The 17,953-nt window shown below is 40.6% G+C and overlaps 1 protein-coding gene across 3 annotated transcripts in view; it reads right to left on the bottom strand.

Annotated features, from left to right (window-relative positions):
- Window positions 1-17,953, bottom strand: part of MICAL2 (microtubule associated monooxygenase, calponin and LIM domain containing 2) — a 131,200-nt gene that overhangs the window by 87,622 nt on the left and 25,625 nt on the right. The gene's annotated exons all lie outside the window — the stretch shown is intronic.

Here is a 17,953-nt window from a genome sequence, read left to right as displayed (position 1 = left end):
GGCTTGTTAGACAAATCTATGATAAGCCAGTAATCTTGCAGTATCAGTTACTCTCTCTTTCAAGCGAGGGCATATCCTGAATATAACAGCCAGTTCACCACTGCTGTAATGCAAGGCATGTCAAGGGGAGTCAGGGAACTCAGCCTCTCCTATTCCATTTCACCCAGTGGTCAACACCCTCACCTTCAGGGCAATCACATTTTAGAACCTTAAGTCTAAGTCTGGGCATCATCAGAAAAACCACTCCAGAAACCATGACAGAGAATTCTTGCCCAAATTTTAGTTGACAGCTGTAAGTTTTCACAGACTAACAAGCAAAGGATTTCCAGAAAGCAAACTAATTAAAACCCAAACATATCTAATGCTTACATTTTCCTGATTACTAAAAAGCTATTAGAAACAGCTTTACAGCCGGACAACATTGTTGTTCCATGCATCCCCCCAAAATGTTCAGACCCTGGGCTCAGGCAGGGGGGTGAGGTGGGCTGGAGCGGAGCCGCACTGCAAACCCAAACCCATTATCTCACAGGCCAGACACGCTCCTGTGCGTCCCGCACACATAGCCAGACAGTGATTACAGTTTCAAAGCAAGCACGGACTGTATCTGGAGACTCGTTGGATAAGAGTCTGGTTCCCATTACATTTCAATTTCGTAAAATAGGGTCATTTATTTATTTTGGTTCGTTCCGTGATTTGTTTTCAGATTTAACAACTTAAGCAAAAATTATCTGGTGCTGACTTTTGTCCATGACTTTTGTCCAACCCAATAGTAAAAGTACATTTTTTTTTTTAATTGAATAAAAACGTCAAATAAATTCCCATTGAAAGAAGAGCTCCTTTGAGGTGCTTTTGCTTTAGGCAAGTGTTTTATTAACTAGAGATATTAACACAGTTAGGTTTTTGCATTAGCCACTTGGCTTTCTTCCTCCTAAAAGAACATATTTAATTCATAATTTCACAAGACGACTCCTTGCTGCATGCTAAATATTAAGAAAACATCAACAGATGTAATTATATAAAGGAAGACAATGGAGCGCAGATGTTCTCCTGACTGCAGAGGATCCCTGGTGGAGTCTGGGTCGGCTCTGCTCTGCACATGCTTGTTGTGATGAACATGGGAGCTCTGAGCTCTGACAAGTGACTGACTTGTCTTCACAGCTACACAGTTTTCTGGTCATGTTTAGCAAGCAGTTAGAAACCTTTTAGAAATAAAGACCGTACATGGCTTGATAAGGTGGGGTTGATTTTTTGGCTAACAAGCTGTATCATATATAAATAAATGCAACTTAAAAAAACCCCAGTCTTTTGAGATTTAGTTATAGTGGATCCTGCCAAGTAATAAAACCCACACAGAAAACACTATGAGTTCCTCCTGATGCTCTGCAACACAGTATGTTAAAATTTTAAGGAGGATTCTGCTCTCTCCCCTCCTGCTATCACCATAGACAAAATATCTTCCTAATTGCCTAGAGACATTGTGAAAAATGATTGTATATTTGCTATCAGCCATGGTTACCTTCCATAAACAAATTTATCTAGGTCTCAGAGCTATTTGATTTATTAAGGAGGCTTCCTGCTAGTGTAGAGCTTACTCTTGGCAATTTGTCATCTTTTTTTTTTTTTTTTTTTGAAACTTCTGAGGTCAAAACCAGCACAAAACCCTTGCAAAGGTAATTCCTACTCTGTTTATGTTCCTACCTTTACAAAGTAAGGAAAGGGACCGTACCACTGTGCTGTCCCTGCCCTCCCTCCCCAACTCTCTGGTTGCAAACAAAGTCACAGGAGAAACCTTCTTGCAGTCAGCCTGGAACAAACCCTGAACGGCTTCCTATTTCCACCTCCTGGTAGCCCAGTCTCCTGGCGCATCGGGGCCCGCTTTAGAAATTAATTTATTGCAATTTAACACAGATTGTGACAACTGACATCACATAAGGAAGGCTTGAATAATCAATCCTGAAATCTAACAAACATTAACTGTTTCTTGACATCCACATGGCCATTTACAGCTCAACTGTCTCCTAATGGTGCCAGATCTTTTCCTAAAAAGGTAAAGGGCAACTTGACTTTTCAAAGCATCTTCTTCAAATTAATCAAAGTAACAGTTGCTGAAGAGAAATAACAAGGAGCTTTTGCATATTTCTTGTTCAGGCTGGAAACAAATGGAGAAAGACTTTTATAGATTACAGGGCACCTTATCCAAGAACGAAATCATGACCAGACCTCTGTGACCTGCCTGAAGAATCAGTATCACGTTAGATGTTATATCCTGTTTTACTACCGAGAGTATACCATGTCAGTGCAAGAGAGAAGGCATTTTTCTCAGTGAAAACCTCAAAGGGCTGATCTTCTGCCTACAAATGAATGTAAATGCTTCCTCTCAAATGAGAAGCTTCATGAAATATAATACACTCCCCATAACAGCACCTACATTACAAAAAGACAGGAGCAGGCAAAAGTACAGAAAGAATAAATGAGGAGGGAGAAAACATCACAGTTGTGCATTCATGTGGCAGATTAAAGCATGAGATTTTAAAATGCCAAGTTTCCTCCTTTCTCCTTCATGAAAATAATTTATCTTTGCACATATTCCATCCAGACATCTTACAAATGCTTGAAATATTCAGCACGCATCTTCTAGAAAAGGAAACGCACACAGTGGGTGCCAGACACCCTGCACACACCTGGACAGTGGCTTGTCCTGCATGGGCACCCCTGGGCTCCATCACCTCAGCAACGGGACCAGGTAAAGTTACATACATTGAATTTCCAAACTCCAGCTACTCAGCGACTGGCAGAACCGAAGAGACCATCCATTAGCACTAACTCGTACAAGTAATGGTCGCCACAAGTACTTTCCTTGAGAATTTTATGTGAGCTAAATTCATCTACTCTTCTTGCAAATATCCTGGATATTAATGATACTAATTACCAGTTCATGATGAATGCAAATGCAAAAATGAAAATTTTACAGTTATGACATAAGTTATCATAAGTAAATAGACATCTGGTTTGAGTTAAACTGCTGCAAGAGCATTTTTAAGAATACCAGTTACAAAATTCCCATTCAAGAGGACTAACGCAAATTTACAGGCCAGCAAGAGTTTCCTAGTGACACACTTAAGACTATTTCAGTTTAAAATTATAAATATTAAGTACAGCATGGAAATTTTTGTGCTTCAAAATAGAACACTAATAAGTCCATGCATATTTTATAAAAGTAGTATACTTAAGCTGCTGAGTCAATACTATGTTTCTACTATACTGTTAAAAAGTACTGTACTTTTCCCTAAAAGACAATTTGATTCTGTATAAATCTTGTCCCACACTATATCCAAGCACAGTACTCATTGCATTACTTATCTTCAGACTGCAATAGAATAGAAACTTCATGTATTTTTTTTCTCCTCGAGTACAACTAAAAGATATCAGAAAGTTTAACTTGTAATAATATAAACACAGAGAGCATTTGTTAAGTCTTATAAGCTTGATTCTACTCAAAGGTCAATCTGACTGTAAGAGATGCTACCTTCTCTCTATTAGTAGGTTTAAGAATGGCAGTGTCTTGAAAATCTCCAGAAAATGTTTCTACACTAAGAGCACTTGGTGTTGAGCTAAATGGTAGCACAAGGTACCTCTCCAAAAGCAGAATGACTTTTGTGCCATGCGCAGGTTTTCGATATGATCTCCTGTACATGATGTACAAATATATGACTTACAAAATAGGAGGAGAGGAAAGGGAGAAAGGGATGCGAAGTAAAGGCTTCTTGCAACCCCTCCCCGTCCCCCACTATTAAATCTGCAGCCTGTGAATCCAGGCACCTATATCCCATTCTGGAAAAACCATACGCAGTTTAACAGCTGAGAATTTGTGGAACGCCTCCATCGGTTTTCATGCAGTAAACTTACAGAAACGACAGAAGTTTTCAGAGAAAGGGGCAGAGAGCAAGAATACTAGCACTACGTTTAACAAAAAATACAAAACCAAACAAACAAAAAACAAACAAACCAACACAAAATAACACTCCGCAATGACCTAGTCACAGAAACCTCATCCACTTTAACAATTTAAAGACAGAATCTTCTCATTTACCTTGAAAAATGTAAAGACAAAGTTAGCTCTCAGCATTTACATGCTGACAGTCAAGCAGGCTACAAGTAGCATGTGGTTGGTGGATGCAATCAAACAGCATCTCATTGCACAGTTATGAATAGACAAGTCCTGTTGCACCTCAATGCATTACACTGTTATCGTCCAACTCTGAATCTCTCACTGCTCTCCTGCCCAAAGTACCCAACCATTAAAATTACTCCTGGAAAATGAACGTTCAGTTACGATCTACCCCTTGTATGGTCTTGGGATGAAGATGGAAGTTACAATCACTCCAGGAAGTCAAGATTTTCTTATTTCTGCCTTTCATTTGTTTTGGAGGTGAAAGAGAAGAGACTCCTTTTCAATAGCAACTGGATAGACACAGAGACATCCTTCTTTGCCCTAGGGCATGCCAGGTCAGAAGTACCACTTCCACTCCTCAGTGGAAACGCACATATATACTAGTGAAAAAATAACGCAAATCATCTTCCTAGATTATTTAACTTCCTTTAGCTTATATGTAATATTTACTTAAATCACCACTTTGAAATCAAAACCTATAGGAATAGATCTTGCTATGAGAAAGGAGCACCAAGGTGTGGCTTTCCCCGCACACGGTGCTGCAGGTGTCCCCGGTGGCTGTGGGCCTCCCCACACAGTGACAAGAGGCTCTGCCCACACCCAGACAGCCCACAGGACACAGAAGGACAGAAGGCTTTGCCTTTGCATGGCAAACCCTCTGCCATCGTTTGCTCTGGGCCTCAGGTGTGTTCATTTCCATAGTCACCAGATCTGGGAATTCACACCAGCCCTGGCCGTCGTGCAACGTCCAAAGTGACAGGGATGCACCAAGGATTCATTTGACTGATTCCACAGGATCACGGCCTGCATGGATTTGGGCAAGTGTTTATTCATGATAGCGCTAACTGTGATGCAACACGAGATAGGCAGGAAATGTAATGAAACAACACATTTTTTGGATCAGCAATGACTGTTTCCCTGGAAAGGCTCCAAAGAGAAACAGCTGCATAAGCGGCTCAGGCAGGCGGCTACCAGAAGCGGCAGGGGGAAGCTCTCTCCACCACAATGCTTTTCACTTCATCCCCTTTACTAGACATAAAAATGCTTCTGGCAAAAATAGGACTGCTCAGTAGGACATTCCCGACTTACTGACTTACAGTTCATCTCACATTTGTAGTCTCAGATTTTATCACAAATTCACTGACAGCCACTGGATACAACAGTGCAGCCAAATATACGCTGAATCCACGGAATAGCCGGTACAATTTCTAAAGTTTGAAACATTGTAATTGAAGCCACCGAAAAAGAAAACTATATATGCCACTTCAGACAATGTTAAAAATGTCAAGAGCTAAAAATTTATTTTAAAAAAAAAAGTTTAAGCTCACAATAGGCACGATACATTTTCTCAATCTAAAATGCAAGTCTAGTCTTGCTACAGCCCTGGTCCTACCAAAGCACTTCAACATATGGTTGTTCCCCTAAACTCAGCAACCCTGTTCAGGCACTTGCTGCTTCTCCAGACAAAGATCCCCAAAGTGCTTTTCATCTCCTTTTCTACACAGCAGGCCAGTCACTGGCACCAATGAAGGATGAGTCGCTCTAAGATGGCTCAGGTACCAGACACATTAGAGCTACACCAGTCCAGCGCTCTCTTGACAGTAACATGCCCTGCATCACATGAGATGCTTGCCCTTGTTGCCTGCTGCTGACTTGTTGAGTATTACCATACCTATATAACCAGTTTTACTAAAAGGCAAATAGAACATGACCCTATCAAGAACACTGGTGATAACTGCGGCTAAATACGACAGTGATTTGGAAAGCGTCCATTCACCTACATACATATATAGAAAAGGGACCTTGCCAACCTAAAACAAGAATTCTTTTCTTCTTTTTTAGAAAGAGGCCAGATACTTAAACAAATATCCAAAATTTCTGTGGTTAACAGATCTATACTACATGCAGATATTAAAAGAAAAAAAGTTTATTCTGTCAAATGAAGGGGAGGAAAAGGTGTAAGAGCTAATTAAATTTGCCCTACAAAAATTAAGTACTCTTTAAAAGCATGCTTTCTTCTATTAAACTGTTTTATGACCTCCTTATAAAATTAGTAAGGTTAAAAATGTTCCATTTGACAAAAACAATATTCAGTTGAATGTATTTTAATGAGAGTTCCTAACTCTCCAAAGGGTTATGTGAACACTGCTTAAATGCACTACAGATAGTTACAAAATCTATGTTAAAATATTATTAAGACTAGCTCTATCTTGCTGAACAGACAACTTTGGAGCGTGAACACCACATAAATAGCACTGTTGGGGAAGTTCAAAGGCAGCTGGGAACAGCAAGGCTCACGCACCACGAATTGCCACCACTGGCAGCAATAAAACCCTGCTCTGGTGCAGGAAATGCAACACAAATGCTTTCCAACCCACCAGCATTTCACCCTTTGTACCCCCAGCTGCACACCTCAGAAATATGCAAGGTTGTTATCTCCTGCCAAAAGCACCTGTATCAACAATTGGCAAAAACAAAGACATTGCTGCTTTTCTTTTTAGAAGACTGTAACATGGATTTGAGACTACCTAATCCAGGCTGACTTTGTCCAAAGCGCTTTCCCCAGCACTGCACCCTGCAGCTGCTGCACTCGCAGCTGGACGCGGAACAATCCAGGGATCAGAGGATCTATCTTTACTGCCCTCCTGTTTTATTGGGTCAAAATGCCAGAAGTGAAACATTAGTACATTTATTGCATTCATGTGGCTCATCTTTACTGGGATTTTTTTCTCTTTTTTGGAAGATAAGCTTCTGCATGGAAAAAAAAAAAAAAAAAACAACCACGTGCCTTCATTTTTCCTGGATGAATTTGGACACACTTGTCCATCCACCCTCTCTGTCTCTGAGATATATGTACTAATATTAGACTGGCATATAAAAACCTTTCCATAGTTTGAAATCAAAACAATGGTATGAAAGACATCTGAAACTTGTAGTCTGCTGTGCAACACATTAAAGAAAGGCTGTATACATTCAGTGTGCAAGAAGATCAAAAGTCACTTTGTTGATGCACCAGAGCTGTTGTGACTTTGATTTCTGGAGCTTTTCTGAAGACCTCTCTCAGCTGGCATTGGTCATATTTTAAATACATTGACTTGATCTCAGAGCTTTAATAATAATAATAATAATAATAATAATAATAATAATAATTAAAAAAATGCAAGTAGACATGATACAGAAAAGTATCTCTAGAAACTTTCAGTTCTCCTGGACGACGGTTATAGTTATCTGAAGAAAACCCACACATCATCTGACAAGAAATGTTATACTATTTTTAATAAACAGATTATCCACCAGGAATCAGGCAAGCGCTTTAATCCAAAAATCTCCTCAAATAAAGTAAAAAATAAACTCTCTAACACCCTTTGAAATTAAGAGCTTATTTGCTGTTTTCCTACCTGTCATTCATTGTAATCAAAACGGGGGAAAAAACCACACCCCAGAACCGGAAGAGACTGGTTTATTTTCTTTTTTTTTTGGCCAGTTGCTTAAACAATCAAAATGAAACAAGATAAACCTTGCAGAAAGAATGTTGCCTGACTATCCCGGTCATGAATATGGTTGGCAGCACATAAGTGCCTTGCCTTTTTTTTGGAGGCTTATGCCTGTCATACTGAGATAATGCTTTAAGGCGATCCTTAAAAACTTAGCAAAACAAACCCAAAACAAAACCACGAAACAGAACACTTCATCCAGAAACTGATAACTGGTGGAGAGAGATGAAGAAAGGAAAGCACCAAGAGCCTCACCTCCGAGTGGAGCAGAGACTAAGCAGAGACCAAGCCCCGAGTCTCGGGAGCCTTGAGAGGAATGATGCTCATGAGACTGTGATTGCAAGAAAATAATTAATCCTCTACATGGTTTCAGGATCAGGGGCTGATCAGCCAGTTACCAGCTAGTAGAGGACTTGTCTACAGACCCAGAGGAAGGGATTTCTCATGCTTTATGGCAGGCAAAGCATGCAGACAAGCTGGTCAACAACGACAGCTTTGCTACAGGAAGAAGATGGCAATATGGTTTAAAAAAAAAGAAAAGAAGAAAAAAATAGCACTGTTGCTACAGCCTGGTCTGTCTACAAGAATATTACACTGAACCTAAAATTTTTAACTAAACAACAACAATTACAACAAACTAATAAATCAGCTAAGCTTCCACTTAGAAACTGGCTTTTAAAGTGGTGAGTAAAGCTATGTCAAGGTAATTTCACAGAATATTGTAAAAACATGTTCTAAAATACATTTTTCTATTTGGTGAATTTTTAATCAACACCCAATTAAGACTTGGCTTTTAGAAGCTGGCACTGGGTAAATGAGCTCACACAGAACCAGCCATCAGCTCAGAGTCAGAATCCAGACTTCAAAACTATTATTTATTTTTGAAGAGCTGAATCATTTAATCCCATCATTTCTAACTTTCCTAATCAGAATGACACCACAGCAGTGTACGGCAGCTATGACTAAGCTCAAAATGCAATGCTGTACAAGAAAGCAGCAATTTTGGGCTCCCGGGGTCTATTTCCTTCCAGCTCATCACACAATCTTCAAAGCCACTGCAGTTCCAGTGCTCGCATTCACAGCCACTTAACCACTAGAGCCAAATACAGCTTCAAAGAGTAACCGCCTGACTTTTTTTTTTTTTCCAGTTTATTTAACTGGTCTCTTGCGTATACCAGTTTACCAGATGTAGACAATGCTTTTACTTTTTACATTTTTATTTACAATTTGAAAACACTAGGAATCAACCAATCAGCACCTCTTAGCAATATGGCATCTAATAGTGTCAACAAGCAAAATGGACATGAACAGTTCAAACAATTAGAAAATGTATCTTTAGTGTAACCTTTCTCAGAAGGTTTCTGATAGCAGGGCAAGTTAACAGCACTCATACAGAACCAACAGACCAGGCTGCTGGCAGCATATCGCACAGTGAAAAAAATCAGATTTCGGCACCTCTAGTTCTTATTTCCAAAATCCTTTTGGCTGAAAACAAAGAAGGTATGTAACGGTCCTTACTACTGAAGGAGAGAGTCTTGCGAAATAAAAGTAAATATAAAAAAGGTGAAAAAAATATTAAAAAGAACATGCTTGAAGCAGAGTTGAAGACGTAACATTTGGCGGCAAATTGCACATCACGAAGTGTAACAGTCTCTTTCACACCAGCATCCGACAGAACAGAAGTGAGATAAACATACAGAGAAGATCAGTGTTTATTTACATGGCCGCGTAGTAATGACTCTGTTTTCACATTCCAGCCAGGGTGAAGTTCAGAGGCACCTGCCTGAGCAACCCCGGCTTGTTCTGCGGCACTCGGGCTGTCCCTGGGCTGACGGGCAGGGATGTTCCCACCTGCCGTGGGGCCTCCAGCCAAGCCCGATACAGAGCTGGTGGCCAGCGGACCCAGCAGCTGCCCCACCGCTCACCACAGCCCTCACCTGCCAGGAAAGGCTGCCCACCACACACAATTATTTCCTACCTCACTCAAAAAAAAAAAAAAAAAACAAAAAAACAAAAAAACCCCAAAACCGGAGAGAAATGCCTCTGCCTTCCACCGAGCCCTTGCTGATCAGCGTAACTTGTTATTAACGATCTGGGTGTGTAGTCCTTGGCAGGAAGCTCGTCCCCATCTCTTGCAATGTTCTCTAATCTGAGCTGCAATTTACCCCGGGGCAGTTGTTTTATCTGAATTGTAAATCTGGAGAGGACGGTGGAGAGCACAGGCAGGAAGGGGAGGTGGACACCAGGCACAGAGAGGAGTATTTGCTGTTGCACGGGTCCTTGTAAAGCTGCTCTTGTAACTCATTCAAAGGGGCAGTGGAAGTAAGCAACACGAGACTAATTCAAAGCCCAGCATAACCATGTAGTTCCTTCTCAGTTAGTATCTTAGTCAAATGAACAAATCCAGAGTGATGCAAGGCAGTATCTCTTGGTTGGTTTCTTAAGCAGAAACAGGCATGACCTTGGGAAACATGAGCTGTTCTTTGGGGCTGAAATAGGAGCAGCAAATGTCCACGGCAAAAATCAAACTTTGAAAAACTAAACAGAATTTGATCTAGTCGTGTTTGCAAGACTATTAGAGAGAGAAGGTGAAATGAATAACAGTTCTAGTTGTGTCCCAAGTAACTATGCAGTGTTTCTCTTTGGATTTTCTCTAACATAGATTAAATTAAGGTATTTAAGCCTTTCCTACAGGTCACGGTCTCGTCTCTCAAACTTTGACCATTCTTGCTGCTCTGCTCTGGACTTGCTATGGTTTATCTGTCTCTTGCCTGTAACACATGCTTCAAGCTGGGCAAAATATTTTAGCTGGGTTTTCACCCACACCAACTAAATAGAAAGGAAACCACCCCAGTCCCTGACACACCACAGGCCTCCTTAGGCTCCCAGAATCAGCTCCCCTTGGGTCAACACCACATCCTATGGACTCAGGCTTGGTGTGTGGTCCATTATATGCACCAGATCATTTCCTGCAGCACATTCCAAATTTTCTCTGAGTATTACACTCCTTTGTTAGAAGGGTCATAATTTTCTAGTAGCTTTTAGAAATTTTATCGTCTTGATCTCAGACCATTCTTCAATTTTTTAAGATTTCTTCGAAATTCTAATCCTGCATTTCAAAGCACATGCAGCTCGTTTCAGCTTGGTTACATCTGCACCTCCTCAGTCCAGCATCCAAATTTTTCGTTGGTATGACAAATAACAGCCTACAGCAACAATCACCAAAATCCCACTTAATGTGTTGCCCCAGTCTGGCAGCAAACTATTGCTAGCACTGCTCTAAGTACAGCTCTTTAGCTGCCTGTGTGCCATAACTTAATGTAAACTATACTCACGAGTTTGCTCATTACAGCAATGGCTCTATGAAGGTCAAGTCAGAACTGCAGCTTCTGCTTCCCTCAGACATGCTGGGCCAACTTCTTCATAAAGGAGGAAGATGCCTGTATCTGGCTGTAGCACTTGCAAGCAATGCAAGATGCCACCAGTACCTACTTCATCCCTCCTCTCCCAGTTGGTTTGTATAACAGCCCCACAGCTCTCATGTATTTCCAATTTAAAACTTCTGTAGACATGAAGTACAGCTCTTCCGTTCGCTGAAATGATGTAACACTTGTCCTCCTGCCACCACCCAAGACCCTGACAAAACCAAGGCACATCAAGCACCTTCAGGCTGTCATGGTTCTGGAAGATTTGAAGTAAAATGTGCCCAGGTGCCAGGACGACAGCTCTCCATTGTGAAGGCTTTTTCACCACAGAAATATGTGGTTCTTCCCACCACGAGGTTAGTTCCAAAATACAGCTCAAACCCACCCAAACATTCCCAACCCAAGGGAAAGGTTAGAAGAGTGAAGAATTACAAAATTACAATAACGTCACATTGGGGTATAAACTCAGATTATTTTTCAATAAACATTTTTCATCAGATGTATAGGTTAAGGTACAAATATCCTAGAGACCTGAAATGGCAAACAGGCATCCACATTTGCAGAAACCTGGCTGTTTGCAGACACAGACATTTTGTGCATAAATGTAGACATGTTAGGCAATGTGGGAATTTTGAGAACTGACACAAAATAATCCACCTTTAAACACTGTAGCAGAGAAAGTGAGGCAAATTAACCCAATTTCAAGGGCATTAAAGGGGAATTTCTACTTTGTCATGACAACAGATCCCAGTTAAACTTTTTTTCGATCACAACTCCATCACTGCTACGGCTTTTTAGAGAGAAAATACAAATAGAATTGTGTTATTTGCTTAAGACAATCAGCTTCTACTGAAATACAGGGTATTTCAAAAAGATGGACCCAATTTGAAATCACTATATCTCTTTTTCTGGAGTTGCTTTATACCTGCACATTTGACTACTTCTTTAGTAACCAGATGTCTTTAAGCAGAAGATTTTCATGTGTGAGTCTCAAAACATTTTTTCTGAAGCACAGGAAAGAAATATACTGCTTTGAAACTGGGTCTATCTTGAAACACCCTGCATTTTACATCTTGCTTCTTATAGAGCGTCTCTTAGAACTGTGGTATTTCACATTCTACCAAAAGTGTTTTAAAAGCGATTTGCCTAAAACAGAAAATAATGTAGAATTAGATTTGTCAGCTGAAAGAGGAAAGAGAGCAACCACATCCCCAAAATCCCAGGTTCCCATGACAGACATGGGAACCTTGGGAAGGACCTGAACTGTAGGAGACAGGAAATTGCCTTATTGTCTGAAATCTGGTTTTTAGCAGCCAAGTGTTTAATCACGTCTTGGTAGCAAAAGTTATGTATTTCCTCACTTATCGGTACACAAACATTACCAGAGCGAAGCTGGAAACGTAGCTAACAACAAAACCCTGATGACCACATCTGGGGGCTCTCTGAGGCCTGGAGAAAGTCCTGACCAGAGTGAAGCACGGACACGGGTGGTGTGGGGCCCTCGCAGGAGCACCCCCTACCCTGAATGGTGGACGGACACACGGACCCGCTGCTTCACACAAACCCAAACCACTGCAAAGCCAGAGTTGTGTGTGGGAACACGCCCCATCGCAACCTTTTGTTTCATTCAAACTTAATTAAGCCACTTGCAGAGACAATAGTAGCGTTTTGTGTGAAAGTAACTGGGTGTCACTCCCGGTGGGAATCTCTACAAAATATCTAGGAAATCAGGTCAGGGTGGGACAGTTCCCTTCTGTTTACCGATTACTTGCAAAACCATTAAGCAGGGGACAGAGAAACAGCACAGTGCTTTTAAGTACAGATGTAAAGCTACTGTTATCTTGCAAGCCAAATATTTAAAATTCCCAAATGCCTGAAAACGTCTTAGTTAGGCTGTCTGATTATGTTACTTTGGCTGGGCTTCATCGCTTTTCATGACCAATAAAGCTGAAAAAGTGTGTGTTTGTGGAAATGTCTGTAGGATAATAAAAATAAAGTGATTTCATTACCAAATCACGTGCCAAACATTTGCTTTTGCTGACGTAATTTGGCCCAATCTCAGTTTAAAACACAGCTCAAAGAGTCAAATACTTTTTTTTGTTGTTTTCAATGAACCCTGTCTGCTGTGTGTCCTGCCATCACCCAAGCTTCTCACCCTCTCTCTAAAAATCCTTAGAGATAAAAATGCATAGACAGTGACTTCTGTGGTTTCACTGCATGTTCACAGGTAATTTGCTGCATCTCTCCTTGTCTCAAACAAATCCTCCTTACTACTCATTCCCATTAGTCCCATATTTTCTACTACTTGGAAATAACTCTGTAAAAGTTAATTATTAAAATTCTTAAAAATAAGTTTACAATGAAAATCCAGTGCAAGGCTCTAGGTGCCCTGTCCTAAAAGGCAAAAGCAAAAAAGCACAGATACCAAAATAAACAGCTTGTCTTTCACATATACCAGACACACCTAGATGCCACTTTAAATGTCAGTAGAATACATGGCCCTTAATGCCCATAACACCTCTATAGTTTCTGGATTCTGCTATCCAAGCACTGTGTGTTTGGAGTTGGGGAGATTTAAAAAAAAAAAAAAAAAAAAAAAAAGAGCAAGCAAGCAGCTGAATGTCTTTTTGTGAAAAGTCACAACCCTTTTCATTCACTGAACTTCCTATAAATATGGCAGTCAACTTCTAGTTTCAAGTTTTATGACCTTCACAGGAATGCATTTTTATTATAATAAGCAAGTCAGCAATGCTATCTCATACATCTAAGATAAGTTTGGTGTGTTCATTATAAACCCTGACTATCATGTTTGGAAATCTCCCCATTTCAATTATTATTTTGAAGAGATTAGCAAATCCAGCAAAAGGGACATGCCATCTGGATATTTGCTCTTTATAGAATAAACAGGTTAAAGTTTACATTATAATAAGGATATTTTTGAGTTGGAGCACAACTGGCACTCCCTTCTTTCATGTTACAATTCAATTACTCTCTTAAAAAAAAAAAAAGCATTTGTCTCAAGGGACACAATCAGTCACAACACACAAACTCACTGGCTTCTGTACCAGTAGATACAGCGCAGGACAAACCTGGCTAAAAATTGTGAGTTGCCTCTGAAGGATCGACAAATGCCAGTGCTTCAGGAGGAAATTCAGCCACAATACCAGCAGGTTTATACACGCTGGATGATTTGCTTAATTAAGAGATGAGTATTTGTTTAGCACTACAGAGGAAGGTGGAGAGAGGGGAGAGGAAGACATCTAGAACCCAACCTGCCTCATTTACCATGAGGGGCAAGACTGCAGATTAGGATGTTTGTAAACAACTGAGGAATGGTAAGAAGCCAATTTCTACCTAATAACAAGGATAGAGACCTGGTATCCACTTCCCATCCTGCTGATTATCCTACGGCTACAGAACATGGCAGCACCCAGCACCGCCAAGAATTACCTCTCCCTTTCTCAGTGCTGTGGGAAGGAGAGCACCAAGCAAGGAAGGTTTTATTAAGTCCCAAAGCATTCATTTGGCAATCTTCGCAAATGAAGACAATAGGCAAAAGAGCGGAAGGGGTTTGGCAGATAAAGACCATCCTGTTTTATCATTCATGGGTACACCAGTGTGGTTTGTACAGGGAGATGAGGCTCAGAGCCAGAGCTGAGTCAGTCCCAAAGCTTCCAACCTCCATCCCCATTTCTGACCCAGGGCCCCTCTTCAGTTGACTCACATCCTGGCCCCCAACTCCCCTCCATTCCCCCTCAAGCCACACGATCTCTGTAACGCTGCCTCGGCTAAAGCAGCACTGTGGAGCCTTCCCTGTAACAGAGATGCCAATGCCACCGAGCCCGGGCAGGACCAACAGCATGTGACACTACTGAAAAGAGCCACTGCATTTTTATGCAAGCCCTGGAAATGCAGTCATAAATAATTTTAGAGTCATTGTCTTGCAATAAGTTTCCCAACAGGACTTTTTGGAAAGGAACCTAATCTATTATAAAACAACCTTTGAAAGGCCGAGACCAGGAATGAGGAAAATGAGAGGCCAACAGGGACCAAGTTCAAGATCATTGCATTTGTTTTTAAGGGATCTATATGATAGATATACACATACATATGATAGATATACACACACAAATGCACATATGTATATATTTATATACACAGCACTCAAAATTTGCTTTATACTAATGTCTAGTTAGGCCCTGAAACCTCTGCTTAGGCTGTGCAAGTCTTCTGCCCAGGAACCCTGCCCAAGGTGGGGCCTACCATAGAGACAGTGCTCAGAAGAACAAAGCTGTGCACAGGAATTGGCCGCTGCCCTCCCCGCAATGCAAAACACCATCATCTGAAACTGGGTATATGCAGAGAGAAATGCTAAAGTCTACTATGGCACTCAATAACTACACAACAGCACTTTAAACAGAGCATCCTTAGCTCTCCTCAAGCGTAAGCACATGTTTTGAAAAAAACCAGCATACGTGTTTGAGGGGGAAGGCAACACCACATTTGCATGCTTTAGAGAATCAACACCTCCCTTCAGAGTAATTCTGGGATGTTTCCATGTGCAGTGATCTCTGCTCTTCTCAAGCACGAATCTACAGTCATGAGAGCGCCAGAATTTCAGGTGCACAGCATGAACCAGGTCCACACATACATATCCCAAACATCAGTGGGAGCCTCATCCACATGTACAGGCACATATCTTTATCTTTTACACAGGTAAACTGCCAGTAAATCAAGTAAAGAATCTATACCATACAGAGAGGTTCAAATAAATATTTAGAGAACACTCGCATATGTCTTAAATAGGCTATTGAATACGCTGTGCAGCTGGCTGGATGAATTCTTGTTCATCATCATATTAGGTTTTGCATGTTCAAAAATTTAGAGAGACAGTCAAATGCTGGGATGGTGAACAACATATGTTAAACCTTTAATCTTCTTCAATTGTCTAGCTACATTTCATTTCATGAAGAAACAAATAATCATTACAGATTCCAAGCATGTTACTCTGCATTGATTAGTAAAAGATGAAAATGAGAGAGGAACTCTGCCAGGATAATAAAGCTGTGCTGTTTTTCTAGACATATTTGCAAAAATCACAGTATGGTTTCTAGAGTTTTGGCCACTTAGGACAGACTTCTGTTTCCCTCTAATACTGGTGAACTGAGCAAACGCCAGCTCCAGAAACATCTATTCTGAACAGAGCTCATTTCCATTATTACAAGTTTGTGATGGAAGTGTATGTTTGATAGAGATTTAACATACATAGAGATGGGCTCTTACAGTTCCAAAAAGAGTTTGTTTCTTCCCCAATTTTGTGCATGTCTTTCTGCAGCACTTCGTTCTTTGTTGTTATTTGGCTTGGTTTTGTTGGGATTTTTTTTTGGTGTTTGTTTTGTTTTGTTGGTTGGGTTTCGTGTTTGGTTGGGTTTTTGTTGGTTTGTTTGGTTGGTTTTTCTTCTACAAATAATTAAAGGGAAAATAAAGTCCATAGTAGTAAGGCAACTGTGAAATAGCAGGGGGTTTGAACTTTGAAAATTGTTCAACTGGTTTTATTCATCCATCTTAAAATCATATCATTGTAGAAACTCTGAAAGCTATATTGGGCAATGTTCTTCAAGAGCAGTTAAGACACAGGATTATTGTTATTTAGTTGGAGTGGAATGTTCTCTATGTATAAAACTTGTGCATATTATAATGAGTAACTTAAGTGTGGCTAAAGAGTTTTTAAGCACAAAAATCAACAAGTACAGCATTCAGCTCTTACATACTGTGCAAAAAAAATGAACTGGTTTTGGGCAAGGCAGCAGGTTCTTGGTTTGTTTAAAAAAATTTAAAAAAAAAAAAAAAAGAGAGAGAGAGACATGAGTAGTTTCAATCCCGATTGCATTTTACCTCTATTATCTCCTCCAAAGAAGACTGGGAAGATTGCAAGAAGCCAGAGAGATTGCAAAGCTGTATCTGAGAAGAACCGTGAGCTCAACTACAGAGCTCATGGCCACAAAATTGTGTAAAACCTTCAAGTCATACACCTTTTTAAAATGATTCCTACTAGCAACCTTGGCTCTGTTTACAGAACTGCAGTTGCAAAAAGCCACTTAGCTCATCTTGTGATCCTATTTAACAAATAAAGATTTTTACTGCGGGCTGATCTACTTCAGCCATCCCCTAGGGAACTCCATGAAGGTGAGCACTGGGCACTGCTGTCAGGATTTAGCCCGATAACTCCTGTTTGCCTGCTTCACTACTAAAAATGGTAGCCAGCATCACATGCAAGAAAGACAGAAGCTTAAAATTACCAGTTGCACAAAATTGTGGTATGTATATTGTAGCCTAATCTCTCTGCACTGGCATTCTGGTTGGACTGCCAGCATTTCTGAGAATTCCTTATCTGTAAGCGGGGCTGTCAGAGTCTACCACCGCAACCATCAGGGAGTCCGTGGTCTTCGCCCAACATGTCTCCTCTCATTCCTGTTGCATAGATAGGCTTTCACAGCCGGCTGTGATTCATGTGTGAGGAATGTTTGGTAGATATCCCCATAGAGCCCACAGACCGTGGTTACTGCTTCCATTCGCAGCAATCTGAAGATTCATGTTTTTTCATTTGCAGCAATCTGAAGATTCATGTTTCTCTCGTTAAGTCAGCGATGACACAGTGAAGTGTGGGTCTGGGCATGGCCCAGGTTCATAGTGAACATCTACAAGTATTTCACAGAATATCTATACACACTCTGTTCATATACAGACATTCTATATTCATTTGCAATTTGATCATACGTGCATCATAGGTATGTCCATTAATTTCTACAAATACTTACACCATGCCACTAAAAAGAAATCTTTATTCTCAAAGAGCAGGAATA

This window comes from Caloenas nicobarica, chromosome 5 (assembly GCF_036013445.1).
Source record: "Caloenas nicobarica isolate bCalNic1 chromosome 5, bCalNic1.hap1, whole genome shotgun sequence".
NCBI lineage: Eukaryota > Metazoa > Chordata > Aves > Columbiformes > Columbidae > Caloenas > Caloenas nicobarica.
This window is presented reverse-complemented; position numbering and strand designations above follow the sequence as displayed.